At 52.4% G+C, this 16,681-nt stretch overlaps 1 long non-coding RNA gene across 1 annotated transcript in view; it reads left to right on the plus strand.

The window, feature by feature from the left end:
* Positions 1-16,681, plus strand: part of LOC110472503 (uncharacterized) — a 73,590-nt gene that overhangs the window by 42,927 nt on the left and 13,982 nt on the right. Inside the window, exon 4 of the long non-coding RNA XR_002465727.2 lies at positions 1-16,681. This exon is cut by the window's right edge and continues 13,982 nt beyond it. This is a non-coding gene — a long non-coding RNA (uncharacterized LOC110472503).

Here is a 16,681-nt window from a genome sequence, read left to right on the forward strand (position 1 = left end):
CTGTGAAATCTGATCTCTGGAACTCTCAGTGAAGACATCTACTTGATACTTGCAATGTAAATTAGCCTGTATTCTAGTATCTTTGGATGTTCACTTTATCTTTGATCAGTATGTTCTCCATTTGCTGCCCTGATACACCCAAGGGAGCCCTACAAACTGACATCAGGAACCTGGACTGCTGAGTTTTCTTTCCCAGGGAAAATGGAAAAAGGATGTGCCCGGGGGCCCCTGGACCTGGGTAGGGACCTCATTGCAAAGAATCCTTATATCGAAGGATGGACCCCACACCGAAGTTGTCCCCACCTCAAACTTGTGCTGCCATGATAGACCCAAGGGAGCCCTACAAACTGACATCAGGAACCTGGACTGCTGAGTTTTCTTTCCCAGCGAAAATGGAAAAAGGATGTGCCCAGGGGCTCCTGGCCCTGACTGCAAAAAATCCTTATATCGAAGGATGGACCCCACACCAAAGTTGTCCCCACCTCAAACTTGTGCTGCCCTGATAGACCCAAGGGAGCCCTACAAACTGACATCAGGAACCTGGACTGCTGAGTTTTCTTTCCCAGGGAAAATGGAAAAAGGATGTGCCCAGGGGCCCCGGCCCTGGGCAGGGACCTCACTGCAAAAAATCCTTATATCGAAGGATGGACCCCACACCGAAGTTGTCCCCACCTCAAACTTGTGCTGCCCTGATACACCCAAGGGAGCCCTACAAACTGACATCAGGAACCTGGACTGCTGAGTTTTCTTTCCCAGGGAAAATGGAAAAAGGATGTGCCCAGGGGCCACTGGCCCTGACTGCAAAAAATACTTATATCGAAGGATGGACCCCACACCGAAGTTGTCCCCACCTCAAACTTGTGCTGCCCTGATACACCCAAGGGAGCCCTACAAACTGACATCAGGAACCTGGACTGCTGAGTTTTCTTTCCCAGGGAAAATGGAAAAAGGATGTGCCCAGGGTCCCCTGGCCCTGACAGCAAAAAATCCTTATATCGAAGGATGGAGCCCACACCGAAGTTGTCCCCACCTCAAACTTGTGCTGCCCTGATAGACCCAAGGGAGCCCTACAAACTGACATCAGGAACCTGGACTGCTGAGTTTTCTTTCCCAGGGAAAATGGAAAAAGGATGTGCCCAGGGGCCCTGGCCCTGGGCAGGGACCTCACTGCAAAAAATCCTTATATCGAAGGATGGACCCCACACCGAAGTTGTCCCCACCTCAAACTTGTGCTGCCCTGATAGACCCAAGGGAGCCCTACAAACTGACATCAGGAACCTGGACTGCTGAGTTTTCTTTCCCAGGGAAAATGGAAAAAGGATGTGCCCAGGGGCCCCTGGCCCTGACTGCAAAAAATCCTTATATCGAAGGATGGAGCCCACACAGAAGTTGTCCCCACCTCAAACTTGTGCTGCCCTGATAGACCCAAGGGAGCCCTACAAACTGACATCAGGAACCTGGACTGCTGAGTTTTCTTTCCCAGGGAAAATGGAAAAAGGATGTGCCGGGGGCCCCCTGGCCCTGACTGCAAAAAATCCTTATATCGAAGGATGGACCCCACACCGAAGTTGTCCCCACCTCAAACTTGTGCTGCCCTGATAGACCCAAGGCAGCCCTACAAACTGACATCAGGAACCTGGACTGCTGAGTTTTCTTTCCCAGGGAAAATGGAAAAAGGATGTGCCCAGGGGCCCCTGGCCCTGACTGCAAAAAATCCTTATATCGAAGGATGGACCCCACACCGAAGTTCTCCCCACCTCAAACTTGTGCTGCCCTGATACACCCAAGAGAACCCTACAAACTGACATCAGGAACCTGGACTGCTGTGTTTTCTTTCCCAGGGAAAATGGAAAAAGGATGTGCCCTGGGGCCCCTGGCCCTGACTGCAAAAAATCCTTATATCGAAGGATGGAGCCCACACCGAAGTTGTCCCCACCTCAAACTTGTGCTGCCCTGATAGACCCAAGGGAGCCCTACAAACTGACATCAGGAACCTGGACTGCTGAGTTTTCTTTCCCAGGGAAAATGGAAAAAGGATGTGCCCAGGGGCCCCGGCCCTGGGCAGGGACCTCACTGCAAAAAATCCTTATATCGAAGGATGGAGCCCACACCGAAGTTGTCCCCACCTCAAACTTGTGCTGCCCTGATAGACCCAAGGGAGCCCTACAAACTGACATCAGGAACCTGGACTGCTGAGTTTTCTTTCCCAGGGAAAATGGAAAAAGGATGTGCCCAGGGGCCCTGGCCCTGGGCAGGGACCTCACTGCAAAAAATCCTTATATCGAAGGATGGACCCCACACCGAAGTTGTCCCCACCTCAAACTTGTGCTGCCCTGATAGACCCAAGGGAGCCCTACAAACTGACATCAGGAACCTGGACTGCTGAGTTTTCTTTCCCAGGGAAAATGGAAAAAGGATGTGCCCAGGGGCCCCTGGCCCTGACTGCAAAAAATCCTTATATCGAAGGATGGAGCCCACACAGAAGTTGTCCCCACCTCAAACTTGTGCTGCCCTGATAGACCCAAGGGAGCCCTACAAACTGACATCAGGAACCTGGACTGCTGAGTTTTCTTTCCCAGGGAAAATGGAAAAAGGATGTGCCGGGGGCCCCCTGGCCCTGACTGCAAAAAATCCTTATATCGAAGGATGGACCCCACACCGAAGTTGTCCCCACCTCAAACTTGTGCTGCCCTGATAGACCCAAGGCAGCCCTACAAACTGACATCAGGAACCTGGACTGCTGAGTTTTCTTTCCCAGGGAAAATGGAAAAAGGATGTGCCCAGGGGCCCCTGGCCCTGACTGCAAAAAATCCTTATATCGAAGGATGGACCCCACACCGAAGTTCTCCCCACCTCAAACTTGTGCTGCCCTGATACACCCAAGAGAACCCTACAAACTGACATCAGGAACCTGGACTGCTGTGTTTTCTTTCCCAGGGAAAATGGAAAAAGGATGTGCCCTGGGGCCCCTGGCCCTGACTGCAAAAAATCCTTATATCGAAGGATGGAGCCCACACCGAAGTTGTCCCCACCTCAAACTTGTGCTGCCCTGATAGACCCAAGGGAGCCCTACAAACTGACATCAGGAACCTGGACTGCTGAGTTTTCTTTCCCAGGGAAAATGGAAAAAGGATGTGCCCAGGGGCCCCGGCCCTGGGCAGGGACCTCACTGCAAAAAATCCTTATATCGAAGGATGGAGCCCACACCGAAGTTGTCCCCACCTCAAACTTGTGCTGCCCTGATAGACCCAAGGGAGCCATACAAACTGACATCAGGAACCTGGACTGCTGAGTTTTCTTTCCCAGGGAAAATGGCCAAATGATGTGCCCAGGGGCCCCTGGACCTGGGTAGGGACCTCATTGCAAAGAATCCTTATATCGAAGGATGGACCCCACACCGAAGTTGTCCCCACCTCAAACTTGTGCTGCCCTGATACACCCAAGGGAGCCCTACAAACTGACATCAGGAACCTGGACTGCTGAGTTTTCTTTCCCAGGGAAAATGGCCAAAGGTTGTGCCCGGGAGCCCTTGGCCCTGACTGAAAAAAATCCTTATATCGAAGGATGGACCCCGCACCGAAGTTGTCCCCACCTCAAACTTGTGCTGCCCTGATAGACCCAAGGGAGCCCTACAAACTGACATCAGGAACCTGGACTGCTGAGTTTTCTTTCCCAGGGAAAATGGAAAAAGGATGTGCCCAGGGTCCCCTAGCCCTGGACAGGGCCCTCACTAAAAAAAATCCTTATATCGAAGGATGGAGCCCACACCGAAGTTGTCCCCACCTCAAACTTGTGCTGCCCTGATAGACCCAAGGGAGCCCTACAAACTGACATCAGGAACCTGGACTGCTGAGTTTTCTTTCCCAGGGAAAATGGAAAAAGGATGTGCCCGGGGGCCCCTGGACCTGGGTAGGGACCTCATTGCAAAGAATCCTTATATCGAAGGATGGACCCCACACCGAAGTTGTCCCCACCTCAAACTTGTGCTGCCATGATAGACCCAAGGGAGCCCTACAAACTGACATCAGGAACCTGGACTGCTGAGTTTTCTTTCCCAGGGAAAATGGCCAAAGGTTGTGCCCGGGAGCCCTTGGCCATGACTGAAAAAAATCCTTATATCGAAGGATGGACCCCACACCGAAGTTGTCCCCACCTCAAACTTGTGCTGCCCTGATAGACCCAAGGGAGCCCTACAAACTGACATCAGGAACCTGGACTGCTGAGTTTTCTTTCCCAGGGAAAATGGAAAAAGGATGTGCCCAGGGGCCCCTGGCCATGACTGCAAAAAATCCTTATATCGAAGGATGGAGCCCACACGGAAGTTGTCCCCACCTCAAACTTGTGCTGCCCTGATACACCCAAGAGAACCCTACAAACTGATATCAGGAACCTGGACTGCTGAGTTTTCTTTCCCAGGGAAAATGGAAAAAGGATGTGCCCTGGGGCCCCTGGCCCTGACTGCAAAAAATACTTATATCGAAGGATGGACCCCACACCGAAGTTGTCCCCACCTCAAACTTGTGCTGCCCTGATAGACCCAAGGGAGCCCTACAAACTGACATCAGGAACCTGGACTGCTAAGTTTTCTTTCCCAGGGAAAATGGAAAAAGGATGTGCCCAGGGGCCCCTGGCCCTGACTGCAAAAAATCCTTATATCGAAGGATGGAGCCCACACCGAAGTTGTCCCCACCTCAAACTTGTGCTGCCCTGATACACCCAAGGGAGCCCTACAAACTGACATCAGGAACCTGGACTGCTGAGTTTTCTTTCCCAGGGAAAATGGAAAAAGGATGTGCCCAGGGGCTCCTGGCCCTGACTGCAAAAAATCCTTATATCGAAGGATGGACCCCACACCGAAGTTGTCCCCACCTCAAACTTGTGCTGCCCTGATAAACCCAAGGCAGCCCTACAAACTGACATCAGGAACCTGGACTGCTGAGTTTTCTTTCCCAGGGAAAATGGAAAAAGGATGTGCCCAGGGGCCCCTGGCCCTGACAGCAAAATATCCTTATATTGAATGATGGAACCCACACCGAAGCTGTGCCCACCTCAAACTTGTACTGCCCTGATAGACCCAAGGCAGCCCTACAAACTGACATCAGGAACCTGGACTGCTGAGTTTTCTTTCCCAGGGAAAATGGAAAAAGGATGTGCCCAGGGTCCCCTAGCCCTGGACAGGGCCCTCACTAAAAAAAATCCTAATATCGAAGGATGGACCCCACACCGAAGTTGTCCCCACCTCAAACTTGTGCTGCCCTGATACACCCAAGGGAGCCCTACAAACTGACATCAGGAACCTGGACTGCTGAGTTTTCTTTCCCAGGGAAAATGGCCAAAGGTTGTGCCCGGGAGCCCTTGGCCCTGACTGAAAAAAATCCTTATATCGAAGGATGGACCCCGCACCGAAGTTGTCCCCACCTCAAACTTGTGCTGCCCTGATAGACCCAAGGGAGCCCTACAAACTGACATCAGGAACCTGGACTGCTGAGTTTTCTTTCCCAGGGAAAATGGAAAAAGGATGTGCCCACGGGCCCCGGCCCTGGGCAGGGACCTCACTGCAAAAAATCCTTATATCGAAGGATGGAGCCCACACCGAAGTTGTCCCCACCTCAAACTTGTGCTGCCCTGATAGACCCAAGGGAGCCCTACAAACTGACATCAGGAACCTGGACTGCTGAGTTTTCTTTCCCAGGGAAAATGGAAAAAGGATGTGCCCAGGGGCCCCTGGCCCTGACTGCAAAAATCCTTATATCGAAGGATGGACCCCACACCGAAGTTGTCCCCACCTCAAACTTGTGCTGCCCTGATACACCCAAGGGAGCCCTACAAACTGACATCAGGAACCTGGACTGCTGAGTTTTCTTTCCCAGGGAAAATGGAAAAAGGATGTGCCCAAGGGCCCCTGGCCCTGACTGCAAAAAATCCTTATATCGAAGGATGCACCCCACACCGAAGTTGTCCCCACCTCAAACTTGTGCTGCCCTGATAGACCCAAGGGAGCCCTACAAACTGACATCAGGAACCTGGACTGCTGAGTTTTCTTTCCCAGGGAAAATGGAAAAAGGATGTGCCCAGGGGCCCCTGGCCCTGACTGCAAAATATCCTTATATTGAAGGTTGGAACCCACACCGAAGCTGTGCCCACCTCAAACTTGTACTGCCCTGATAGACCCAAGGCAGCCCTACAAACTGACATCAGGAACCTGGACTGCTGAGTTTTCTTTCCCAGGGAAAATGGAAAAAGGATGTGCCCAGGGGCCCCTGGCCCTGACTGCAAAAAATCCTTATATCGAAGGATGCACCCCACACCGAAGTTGTCCCCACCTCAAACTTGTGCTGCCCTGATAGACCCAAGGGAGCCCTACAAACTGACATCAGGAACCTGGACTGCTGAGTTTTCTTTCCCAGGGAAAATGGAAAAAGGATGTGCCCAGGGGCCCCTGGCCATGACTGCAAAAAATCCTTATATCGAAGGATGGACCCCACACCGAAGTTCTCCCCACCTCAAACTTGTGCTGCCCTGATACACCCAAGAGAACCCTACAAACTGATATCAGGAACCTGGACTGCTGAGTTTTCTTTCCCAGGGAAAATGGAAAAAGGATGTGCCCTGGGGCCCCTGGCCCTGACTGCAAAAAATCCTTATATCGAAGGATGGAGCCCACACCGAAGTTGTCCCCACCTCAAACTTGTGCTGCCCTGATAGACCCAAGGGAGCCCTACAAACTGACATCAGGAACCTGGACTGCTGAGTTTTCTTTCCCAGGGAAAATGGAAAAAGGATGTGCCCACGGGCCCCGGCCCTGGGCAGGGACCTCACTGCAAAAAATCCTTATATCGAAGGATGGAGCCCACACCGAAGTTGTCCCCACCTCAAACTTGTGCTGCCCTGATAGACCCAAGGGAGCCCTACAAACTGACATCAGGAACCTGGACTGCTGAGTTTTCTTTCCCAGGGAAAATGGAAAAAGGATGTGCCCAGGGGCCCCTGGCCCTGACTGCAAAAATCCTTATATCGAAGGATGGACCCCACACCGAAGTTGTCCCCACCTCAAACTTGTGCTGCCCTGATAGACCCAAGGGAGCCCTACAAACTGACATCAGGAACCTGGACTGCTGAGTTTTCTTTCCCAGGGAAAATGGAAAAAGGATGTGCCCAAGGGCCCCTGGCCCTGACTGCAAAAAATCCTTATATCGAAGGATGCACCCCACACCGAAGTTGTCCCCACCTCAAACTTGTGCTGCCCTGATAGACCCAAGGGAGCCCTACAAACTGACATCAGGAACCTGGACTGCTGAGTTTTCTTTCCCAGGGAAAATGGAAAAAGGATGTGCCCAGGGGCCCCTGGCCCTGACTGCAAAATATCCTTATATTGAAGGATGGAACCCACACCGAAGCTGTGCCCACCTCAAACTTGTACTGCCCTGATAGACCCAAGGCAGCCCTACAAACTGACATCAGGAACCTGGACTGCTGAGTTTTCTTTCCCAGGGAAAATGGAAAAAGGATGTGCCCAAGGGCCCCTGGCCCTGACTGCAAAAAATCCTTATATCGAAGGATGGACCCCACACCGAAGTTGTCCCCACCTCAAACTTGTGCTGCCCTGATACACCCAAGAGAACCCTACAAACTGACATCAGGAACCTGGACTGCTGAGTTTTCTTTCCCAGGGAAAAAGGAAAAAGGATGTTCCCGGGGGCCCCTGGCCCTGACTGCAAAGTATCCTTATATCGAAGGATGGAGCCCACACCGAAGTTGTCCCCACCTCAAACTTGTGCTGCCCTGATAGACCCAAGGGAGCCCTACAAACTGACATCAGGAACCTGGACTGCTGAGCTTTCTTTCCCAGGGAAAATGGCCAAAGGTTGTGCCCGGGGGCCCCTGGCCCTGACTGAAAAAAATCCTTATATCGAAGGATGGACCCCGCACCGAAGTTGTCCCCACCTCAAACTTGTGCTGCCCTGATAGACCCAAGGGAGCCCTACAAACTGACATCAGGAACCTGGACTGCTGAGTTTTCTTTCCCAGGGAAAATGGCCAAATGATGTGCCCAGGGGCCCCTGGACCTGGGTAGGGACCTCGTTGCAAAGAATCCTTATATCGAAGGATGGACCCCACACCGAAGTTGTCCCCACCTCAAACTTGTGCTGCCCTGATAGACCCAAGGGAGCCCTACAAACTGACATCAGGAACCTGGACTGCTGAGTTTTCTTTCCCAGGGAAAATGGAAAAAGGATGTGCCCAGGGTCCCCTGGCCCTGACTGCAAAAAATCCTTATATCGAAGGATGGACCCCACACCGAAGTTGTCCCCACCTCAAACTTGTGCTGCCCTGATAAACCCAAGGCAGCCCTACAAACTGACATCAGGAACCTGGACTGCTGAGTTTTCTTTCCCAGGGAAAATGGCCAAAGGATGTGCCCAGGGGCCCCTGGCCCTGACTGCAAAATATCCTTATATTGAAGGATGGAACCCACACCGAATCTGTGCCCACCTCAAACTTGTACTGCCCGGATAGACCCAAGGGAGCCCTACAAACTGACATCAGGAACCTGGACTGCTGAGTTTTCTTTCCCAGGGAAAATGGAAAAAGGATGTGCCCAGGGGCCCCTGGCCCTGACTGCAAAAAATCCTTATATCGAAGGATGGACCCCACACCGAAGTTGTCCCCACCTCAAACTTGTGCTGCCCTGATAGACCCAAGGGAGCCCTACAAACTGACATCAGGAACCTGGACTGCTGAGTTTTCTTTCCCAGGGAAAATGGAAAAAGGATGTGCCCAGGGTCCCCTAGCCCTGGACAGGGCCCTCACTAAAAAAAATCCTTATATCGAAGGATGGACCCCACACCGAAGTTGTCCCCACCTCAAACTTGTGCTGCCCTGATAGACCCAAGGGAGCCCTACAAACTGACATCAGGAACCTGGACTGCTGAGTTTTCTTTCCCAGGGAAAATGGAAAAAGGATGTGCCCGGGGGCCCCTGGCCCTGACTGCAAAAAATCCTTATATCGAAGGATGGACCCCACACCGAAGTTGTCCCCACCTCAAACTTGTGCTGCCCTGATACACCCAAGGGAGCCCTACAAACTGACATCAGGAACCTGGACTGCTGAGTTTTCTTTCCCAGGGAAAATGGAAAAAGGATGTGCCCGGGGGCCCCTGGCCCTGACTGCAAAGAATCCATATATCGAAGGATGGACCCCACACCGAAGTTGTCCCCACCTCAAACTTGTGCTGCCCTGATAGACCCAAGGGAGCCCTACAAACTGACATCAGGAACCTGGACTGCTGAGTTTTCTTTCCCAGGGAAAATGGCCAAAGGTTGTGCCCGGGGGCCCCAGGCCCTGACTGAAAAAAATCCTTATATCGAAGGATGGACCCCACACCGAAGTTGTCCCCACCTCAAACTTGTGCTGCCCTGATAGACCCAAGGGAGCCCTACAAACTGACATCAGGAACCTGGACTGCTGAGTTTTCTTTCCCAGGGAAAATGGCCAAATGATGTGCCCAGGGGCCCCTGGACCTGGGTAGGGACCTCATTGCAAAGAATCCTTATATCGAAGGATGGACCCCGCACCGAAGTTGTCCCCACGTCAAACTTGTGCTGCCCTGATAGACCCAAGGGAGCCCTACAAACTGACATCAGGAACCTGGACTGCTGAGTTTTCTTTCCCAGGGAAAATGGAAAAAGGATGTGCCCAGGGGCCCCGGCCCTGGGCAGGGACCTCACTGCAAAAAATCCTTATATCGAAGGATGGACCCCACACCGAAGTTGTCCCCACCTCAAACTTGTGCTGCCCTGATAGACCCAAGGCAGCCCTACAAACTGACATCAGGAACCTGGACTGCTGAGTTTTCTTTCCCAGGGAAAATGGAAAAAGGATGTGCCCAGGGGCCCCTGGCCCTGACTGCAAAAAATCCTTATATCGAAGGATGGAGCCCACACCGAAGTTGTCCCCACCTCAAACTTGTGCTGCCCTGATACACCCAAGGGAGCCCTACAAACTGACATCAGGAACCTGGACTGCTGAGTTTTCTTTCCCAGGGAAAATGGAAAAAGGATGTGCCCAGGGGCTCCTGGCCCTGACTGCAAAAAATCCTTATATCGAAGGATGGACCCCACACCGAAGTTGTCCCCACCTCAAACTTGTGCTGCCCTGATAAACCCAAGGCAGCCCTACAAACTGACATCAGGAACCTGGACTGCTGAGTTTTCTTTCCCAGGGAAAATGGAAAAAGGATGTGCCCAGGGTCCCCTAGCCCTGGACAGGGCCCTCACTAAAAAAAATCCTAATATCGAAGGATGGACCCCACACCGAAGTTGTCCCCACCTCAAACTTGTGCTGCCCTGATACACCCAAGGGAGCCCTACAAACTGACATCAGGAACCTGGACTGCTGAGTTTTCTTTCCCAGGGAAAATGGCCAAAGGTTGTGCCCGGGAGCCCTTGGCCCTGACTGAAAAAAATCCTTATATCGAAGGATGGACCCCGCACCGAAGTTGTCCCCACCTCAAACTTGTGCTGCCCTGATAGACCCAAGGGAGCCCTACAAACTGACATCAGGAACCTGGACTGCTGAGTTTTCTTTCCCAGGGAAAATGGAAAAAGGATGTGCCCAGGGGCCCCTGGCCATGACTGCAAAAAATCCTTATATCGAAGGATGGACCCCACACCGAAGTTCTCCCCACCTCAAACTTGTGCTGCCCTGATACACCCAAGAGAACCCTACAAACTGATATCAGGAACCTGGACTGCTGAGTTTTCTTTCCCAGGGAAAATGGAAAAAGGATGTGCCCTGGGGCCCCTGGCCCTGACTGCAAAAAATCCTTATATCGAAGGATGGAGCCCACACCGAAGTTGTCCCCACCTCAAACTTGTGCTGCCCTGATAGACCCAAGGGAGCCCTACAAACTGACATCAGGAACCTGGACTGCTGAGTTTTCTTTCCCAGGGAAAATGGAAAAAGGATGTGCCCAGGGGCCCCTGGCCCTGACTGCAAAAATCCTTATATCGAAGGATGGACCCCACACCGAAGTTGTCCCCACCTCAAACTTGTGCTGCCCTGATAGACCCAAGGGAGCCCTACAAACTGACATCAGGAACCTGGACTGCTGAGTTTTCTTTCCCAGGGAAAATGGAAAAAGGATGTGCCCAAGGGCCCCTGGCCCTGACTGCAAAAAATCCTTATATCGAAGGATGCACCCCACACCGAAGTTGTCCCCACCTCAAACTTGTGCTGCCCTGATAGACCCAAGGGAGCCCTACAAACTGACATCAGGAACCTGGACTGCTGAGTTTTCTTTCCCAGGGAAAATGGAAAAAGGATGTGCCCAGGGGCCCCTGGCCCTGACTGCAAAATATCCTTATATTGAAGGATGGAACCCACACCGAAGCTGTGCCCACCTCAAACTTGTACTGCCCTGATAGACCCAAGGCAGCCCTACAAACTGACATCAGGAACCTGGACTGCTGAGTTTTCTTTCCCAGGGAAAATGGAAAAAGGATGTGCCCAGGGGCCCCTGGCCCTGACTGCAAAAAATCCTTATATCGAAGGATGCACCCCACACCGAAGTTGTCCCCACCTCAAACTTGTGCTGCCCTGATAGACCCAAGGGAGCCCTACAAACTGACATCAGGAACCTGGACTGCTGAGTTTTCTTTCCCAGGGAAAATGGAAAAAGGATGTGCCCAGGGGCCCCTGGCCATGACTGCAAAAAATCCTTATATCGAAGGATGGACCCCACACCGAAGTTCTCCCCACCTCAAACTTGTGCTGCCCTGATACACCCAAGAGAACCCTACAAACTGATATCAGGAACCTGGACTGCTGAGTTTTCTTTCCCAGGGAAAATGGAAAAAGGATGTGCCCTGGGGCCCCTGGCCCTGACTGCAAAAAATCCTTATATCGAAGGATGGAGCCCACACCGAAGTTGTCCCCACCTCAAACTTGTGCTGCCCTGATAGACCCAAGGGAGCCCTACAAACTGACATCAGGAACCTGGACTGCTGAGTTTTCTTTCCCAGGGAAAATGGAAAAAGGATGTGCCCACGGGCCCCGGCCCTGGGCAGGGACCTCACTGCAAAAAATCCTTATATCGAAGGATGGAGCCCACACCGAAGTTGTCCCCACCTCAAACTTGTGCTGCCCTGATAGACCCAAGGGAGCCCTACAAACTGACATCAGGAACCTGGACTGCTGAGTTTTCTTTCCCAGGGAAAATGGAAAAAGGATGTGCCCAGGGGCCCCTGGCCCTGACTGCAAAAATCCTAATATCGAAGGATGGACCCCACACCGAAGTTGTCCCCACCTCAAACTTGTGCTGCCCTGATAGACCCAAGGGAGCCCTACAAACTGACATCAGGAACCTGGACTGCTGAGTTTTCTTTCCCAGGGAAAATGGAAAAAGGATGTGCCCAAGGGCCCCTGGCCCTGACTGCAAAAAATCCTTATATCGAAGGATGCACCCCACACCGAAGTTGTCCCCACCTCAAACTTGTGCTGCCCTGATAGACCCAAGGGAGCCCTACAAACTGACATCAGGAACCTGGACTGCTGAGTTTTCTTTCCCAGGGAAAATGGAAAAAGGATGTGCCCAGGGGCCCCTGGCCCTGACTGCAAAATATCCTTATATTGAAGGATGGAACCCACACCGAAGCTGTGCCCACCTCAAACTTGTACTGCCCTGATAGACCCAAGGCAGCCCTACAAACTGACATCAGGAACCTGGACTGCTGAGTTTTCTTTCCCAGGGAAAATGGAAAAAGGATGTGCCCAGGGGCCCCTGGCCCTGACTGCAAAAAATCCTTATATCGAAGGATGGACCCCACACCGAAGTTGTCCCCACCTCAAACTTGTGCTGCCCTGATAGACCCAAGGGAGCCCTACAAACTGACATCAGGAACCTGGACTGCTGAGTTTTCTTTCCCAGGGAAAATGGCCAAAGGTTGTGCCCGGGGGCCCCTGGCCCTGACTGAAAAAAATCCTTATATCGAAGGATGGACCCCACACCGAAGTTGTCCCCACCTCAAACTTGTGCTGCCCTGATACACCCAAGAGAACCCTACAAACTGACATCAGGAACCTGGACTGCTGAGTTTTCTTTCCCAGGGAAAAAGGAAAAAGGATGTTCCCGGGGGCCCCTGGCCCTGACTGCAAAGTATCCTTATATCGAAGGATGGAGCCCACACCGAAGTTGTCCCCACCTCAAACTTGTGCTGCCCTGATAGACCCAAGGGAGCCCTACAAACTGACATCAGGAACCTGGACTGCTGAGCTTTCTTTCCCAGGGAAAATGGCCAAAGGTTGTGCCCGGGGGCCCCTGGCCCTGACTGAAAAAAATCCTTATATCGAAGGATGGACCCCGCACCGAAGTTGTCCCCACCTCAAACTTGTGCTGCCCTGATAGACCCAAGGGAGCCCTACAAACTGACATCAGGAACCTGGACTGCTGAGTTTTCTTTCCCAGGGAAAATGGCCAAATGATGTGCCCAGGGGCCCCTGGACCTGGGTAGGGACCTCGTTGCAAAGAATCCTTATATCGAAGGATGGACCCCACACCGAAGTTGTCCCCACCTCAAACTTGTGCTGCCCTGATAGACCCAAGGGAGCCCTACAAACTGACATCAGGAACCTGGACTGCTGAGTTTTCTTTCCCAGGGAAAATGGAAAAAGGATGTGCCCAGGGTCCCCTGGCCCTGACTGCAAAAAATCCTTATATCGAAGGATGGACCCCACACCGAAGTTGTCCCCACCTCAAACTTGTGCTGCCCTGATAAACCCAAGGCAGCCCTACAAACTGACATCAGGAACCTGGACTGCTGAGTTTTCTTTCCCAGGGAAAATGGCCAAAGGATGTGCCCAGGGGCCCCTGGCCCTGACTGCAAAATATCCTTATATTGAAGGATGGAACCCACACCGAATCTGTGCCCACCTCAAACTTGTACTGCCCTGATAGACCCAAGGGAGCCCTACAAACTGACATCAGGAACCTGGACTGCTGAGTTTTCTTTCCCAGGGAAAATGGAAAAAGGATGTGCCCAGGGGCCCCTGGCCCTGACTGCAAAAAATCCTTATATCGAAGGATGGACCCCACACCGAAGTTGTCCCCACCTCAAACTTGTGCTGCCCTGATAGACCCAAGGGAGCCCTACAAACTGACATCAGGAACCTGGACTGCTGAGTTTTCTTTCCCAGGGAAAATGGAAAAAGGATGTGCCCAGGGTCCCCTAGCCCTGGACAGGGCCCTCACTAAAAAAAATCCTTATATCGAAGGATGGACCCCACACCGAAGTTGTCCCCACCTCAAACTTGTGCTGCCCTGATAGACCCAAGGGAGCCCTACAAACTGACATCAGGAACCTGGACTGCTGAGTTTTCTTTCCCAGGGAAAATGGAAAAAGGATGTGCCCGGGGGCCCCTGGCCCTGACTGCAAAAAATCCTTATATCGAAGGATGGACCCCACACCGAAGTTGTCCCCACCTCAAACTTGTGCTGCCCTGATACACCCAAGGGAGCCCTACAAACTGACATCAGGAACCTGGACTGCTGAGTTTTCTTTCCCAGGGAAAATGGAAAAAGGATGTGCCCGGGGGCCCCTGGCCCTGACTGCAAAGAATCCATATATCGAAGGATGGACCCCACACCGAAGTTGTCCCCACCTCAAACTTGTGCTGCCCTGATAGACCCAAGGGAGCCCTACAAACTGACATCAGGAACCTGGACTGCTGAGTTTTCTTTCCCAGGGAAAATGGAAAAAGGATGTGCCCAGGGGCCCCTGGCCCTGACTGCAAAAATCCTTATATCGAAGGATGGACCCCACACCGAAGTTGTCCCCACCTCAAACTTGTGCTGCCCTGATACACCCAAGGGAGCCCTACAAACTGACATCAGGAACCTGGACTGCTGAGTTTTCTTTCCCAGGGAAAATGGAAAAAGGATGTGCCCAAGGGCCCCTGGCCCTGACTGCAAAAAATCCTTATATCGAAGGATGCACCCCACACCGAAGTTGTCCCCACCTCAAACTTGTGCTGCCCTGATAGACCCAAGGGAGCCCTACAAACTGACATCAGGAACCTGGACTGCTGAGTTTTCTTTCCCAGGGAAAATGGAAAAAGGATGTGCCCTGGGGCCCCTGGCCCTGACTGCAAAAAATCCTTATATCGAAGGATGGAGCCCACACCGAAGTTGTCCCCACCTCAAACTTGTGCTGCCCTGATAGACCCAAGGGAGCCCTACAAACTGACATCAGGAACCTGGACTGCTGAGTTTTCTTTCCCAGGGAAAATGGAAAAAGGATGTGCCCACGGGCCCCGGCCCTGGGCAGGGACCTCACTGCAAAAAATCCTTATATCGAAGGATGGAGCCCACACCGAAGTTGTCCCCACCTCAAACTTGTGCTGCCCTGATAGACCCAAGGGAGCCCTACAAACTGACATCAGGAACCTGGACTGCTGAGTTTTCTTTCCCAGGGAAAATGGAAAAAGGATGTGCCCAGGGGCCCCTGGCCCTGACTGCAAAAATCCTTATATCGAAGGATGGACCCCACACCGAAGTTGTCCCCACCTCAAACTTGTGCTGCCCTGATAGACCCAAGGGAGCCCTACAAACTGACATCAGGAACCTGGACTGCTGAGTTTTCTTTCCCAGGGAAAATGGAAAAAGGATGTGCCCAAGGGCCCCTGGCCCTGACTGCAAAAAATCCTTATATCGAAGGATGCACCCCACACCGAAGTTGTCCCCACCTCAAACTTGTGCTGCCCTGATAGACCCAAGGGAGCCCTACAAACTGACATCAGGAACCTGGACTGCTGAGTTTTCTTTCCCAGGGAAAATGGAAAAAGGATGTGCCCAGGGGCCCCTGGCCCTGACTGCAAAATATCCTTATATTGAAGGATGGAACCCACACCGAAGCTGTGCCCACCTCAAACTTGTACTGCCCTGATAGACCCAAGGCAGCCCTACAAACTGACATCAGGAACCTGGACTGCTGAGTTTTCTTTCCCAGGGAAAATGGAAAAAGGATGTGCCCAAGGGCCCCTGGCCCTGACTGCAAAAAATCCTTATATCGAAGGATGGACCCCACACCGAAGTTGTCCCCACCTCAAACTTGTGCTGCCCTGATACACCCAAGAGAACCCTACAAACTGACATCAGGAACCTGGACTGCTGAGTTTTCTTTCCCAGGGAAAAAGGAAAAAGGATGTTCCCGGGGGCCCCTGGCCCTGACTGCAAAGTATCCTTATATCGAAGGATGGAGCCCACACCGAAGTTGTCCCCACCTCAAACTTGTGCTGCCCTGATAGACCCAAGGGAGCCCTACAAACTGACATCAGGAACCTGGACTGCTGAGCTTTCTTTCCCAGGGAAAATGGCCAAAGGTTGTGCCCGGGGGCCCCTGGCCCTGACTGAAAAAAATCCTTATATCGAAGGATGGACCCCGCACCGAAGTTGTCCCCACCTCAAACTTGTGCTGCCCTGATAGACCCAAGGGAGCCCTACAAACTGACATCAGGAACCTGGACTGCTGAGTTTTCTTTCCCAGGGAAAATGGCCAAATGATGTGCCCAGGGGCCCCTGGACCTGGGTAGGGACCTCGTTGCAAAGAATCCTTATATCGAAGGATGGACCCCACACCGAAGTTGTCCCCACCTCAAACTTGTGCTGCCCTGATAGACCCAAGG

This window comes from Lonchura striata, chromosome 24 (genome assembly GCF_046129695.1).
Source record: "Lonchura striata isolate bLonStr1 chromosome 24, bLonStr1.mat, whole genome shotgun sequence".
Taxonomy (NCBI): domain Eukaryota; kingdom Metazoa; phylum Chordata; class Aves; order Passeriformes; family Estrildidae; genus Lonchura; species Lonchura striata.